Source organism: Colobus angolensis, unplaced genomic scaffold (assembly GCF_000951035.1).
Source record: "Colobus angolensis palliatus isolate OR3802 unplaced genomic scaffold, Cang.pa_1.0 Scaffold518, whole genome shotgun sequence".
Taxonomy (NCBI): domain Eukaryota; kingdom Metazoa; phylum Chordata; class Mammalia; order Primates; family Cercopithecidae; genus Colobus; species Colobus angolensis.
This window is the reverse complement of record NW_012118688.1, coordinates 2349485-2352933: the sequence shown is the minus strand read 5'-3', so window position 1 is coordinate 2352933 and position 3449 is coordinate 2349485.

The window sequence follows — 3449 nt, the reverse complement described above, 5'->3', positions numbered from 1 at the left end:
TCCTGCAGGTGCACAGAAGTCAAGAATTGAGGTTTGGGAACCTCCACCTAGATTTCAGAGGATGTATGGAAACATACACGCCTGGATCTCCTGGCAGAAATTTGCTGTAGGGGCAGGGCACACATGGAGAACCTCTGCTAGGGTAGTGCAAAAGGAAAAAATGTGGGGTGGGTGCCCTCATAGAAAGTCCCTACTGGGACACTGCCTAGTGGAGCTGTGAGAAGAGGGTCACCATTCTCCAGACCCCACAGTGGTAGATCTACTGACAGCTTGCACTGTGTACCTGGAAAGGCAGCAGACATGCAATGCCAGTCTGTGAAAGAAGCCAGGGGGAGGCTATACCTGGCAAAACCACAAGGTGGGGCTGCCCAAGACTTTGGGAACCCACCTCTTACATCAGTGTGATCCAGATATGAGACAGTGAGTCAAAGGAGAGCATTTTGGAATTTTAAGATTTGACTGCCACACTAAATTTTGGACTTACATGGGGCCTGTAGCCCCTTCATTTTGGCCTATTTCTTCCATTTGGAATAGATGTATTTACCCAATGCCTGCACCTGCATTGTATCTAGGAAGTAACTAACTTGCTTTTGATTTTACAGGCTCGTAGATGGAAGAGTCTTGCCTTGTCTCAGATGAGACTTTGAACTTGGACTTTTGGGTTAATGCTGGAGTGAGTTAAGACTTTGGGAGACTATTTGGAAAGCATGATTGTGTTTTGAAATGTGAGGACATGAGATTTTGGAGAGGCCAAGGGTGGAATAATATGGTTTGGCTGTGTCCCCACCCAAATCACATCTTGAATTGTAGCTCCCACAATTTCCATGTGTTGGGGGAGGGACCCGGTGGGAGGTAATTTAATCATGGGGGCAGGTCTTTCCCATGCTATTCTCCTCATAGTGAATAAGTCTGATGAGATCTGATGGTTTTATAAAGGGGAGTTTCCCTGCACAAATTCTCTTTTCTTGTGTGCCACTATGTGAGATGTGCCTTTCACCTTCCACCATGATTGTGAGGCCTCCCCAGCTACGTGGAACTGTGAGTCCATTAAACCTCTTTACTTTGTAAATTGCCCAATCTCAGGCATGTCTTTATCAGCTGCATGAAAATAGACTAATATACCATCTGAGACCACCTCAGCCTGGACTTCATTATGCATATCGCTGACATCATTTTGGTCAAAGCTATTCATTCAGCAAGTCTCTAGGAAGTTCCAAACTTTCCCACATTTTCCTGTTTTTATCATTATTATTTTTTTCTTCTGAACCCTCCAACCATTTCCAACTTCTGTCTGTTACCCAGTTCCGAACTCACTTCCACATTTGTGGGTATCTTTATAGCAGCATCCTACTACCTGATACTGATTTACGGTATTAGTCTGTTCTCACGCTGCTAATGAAGACATACCTGAGACCGGATAATTTGTGAAGGAAAGAGGTTTAATTGTCTCACAGTTCAGAACTGCTGGGGAGACCTCAGGAAACTTACAATCATGGTGGAAGGGGAGGCAAATACATCCTTCTTCACATGGTGGTAGAAAAGAGAAATGCTAAGCAAAAAGGGGAAACACTCCTTATAAAACTATCAGATCTTGTGAGAACTCAGTCTCTATCATGAAAACAGCAGCCTGGGGGTAACTTTCCCCATGGTTCAATAACCTGCCACTGGTTCCCTCCCAACTACAATTCAAGATGAGATTTGGGTTGGGACACAGCAAAACCATATCAGATATAGTTACCAAACAGCATAGTACTGACACAAAAATCAGCATGTAGACCAATGGGACAGAATAGAAAACCCAGAAATAAAGCCAAATAGTTACAGCAAACTGAACTTTGACAAAGAATACATAAACATAAATTGGGGAAAGGACACCCTATGCAATAAGTGGTGCTGGGAAAACTGACTAGCCATATGTAGAAGAATGAAACTAGATCCCCTTCTCTCACTTTATACAAAAATCAATTCAAGATGAATCAAAGACTTAAATCTAAAACCTGAAACCACAGAAATTCTAGAAGATAACATCAGAAAAACTCTTCCAGACATTGGCTTAGGCAAAGAATTTATGATGAAGATGCCAAAAGCAAATACAACAAAATGAAAATAAATAAATCAGACCTAATTAAACTAAAAGGCTTCTGCACAGCAAAATAAATAGTTAGCAGATTAAACAGACAACCCAGAAGTGGGAGAAAATATTCACAAACTCTGCATCTGATAAAGGACTAGTATCCAGAAACTACAAGAAGCTCAAACAAATCAGGAAGAAAATAAAACAAATACAATCTCACCAAAAAGTGGCCAAGGGATATGAATGGGCATTTCTCAAAAGAAAATATACAAACAGTCAAAAAACATATGAAAAAATGCTCATCATCACTAATAATCAGGGAAATGCAAATTAAAATCAAAATAAGATACCACCTTCCTTCTGCAAGAATGTCCATAATTAAAAAGTCAAAATACAATAGATGATGATGTGGATGTGGTGAAAAGGGAACACTTTTACCCTCCTGGTGGTGTAAATTCGTACAACCTCTATGGAAAATAGGATGGAGATTTCCTAAAGAACTAAAAGAGAACTAACATTTGATGCAGCAATCCCAGCACTGGATATCTACCCCAAGGAAAAGAAGTCATTATAATACATAAGAAGACACATGCACACATGTTTATAGCAGCAAACTTCACAATTGCAAAGATATGGAACCAACCTAAGTGCCCATTGACCAATGAGTAGATAAAGAAAATGTGGTATGTATACATCATGGAATACTACTCAGCCATAAAAAGGAATGAAATAATATCTTTTGCAGCAAATTGGATGGAGCTGGGGGACAATAATCTAAGTGAAGTAACTCAGAAATAGGAAATCAAATATATGTTCTCACTTATAAGTGGGATCTAAGCTATGAGGACACAAAGGCATTAGAGTGGTCTAATGGATGTTGGGGACTGTAAGGGAAGGATGGGAGGGAGTGAGAGATAAAAGACTATGAATTGGGTACAGTGTACATACTGCTTGAGTGATAGGTTCACTAAATTCTCAGAAATCACCACTAAAGAAGTTATCCATGTAACCAAAAACCACCTATACCCCAGAAACTATTACAATGAATTTTTTTAAAAAACATAAAAATAAAAATGCCTTTAGTTAAGAAGATGAAAAAATGTCTGGGTATTAACAAGCTTCACCCATTAAAAACATACATGTTATGATTGGCTCCAGTTACAGAGTCTGCTTATAAGGGATGGATTTCTCAAGCATTATTTAGCCTGCTGCCTTTATTCCCACCCATCTAATTCACAAAATTAAGTTTCTCAATTTAAAAGCTGTTAGATATCTTAATAATATTTAGGCATCTTATCTACCTATCTATTCTAATATTTTTGTCCTATACATGCACATATACACATATATCCGTATACATTTATTTATTTGTCTA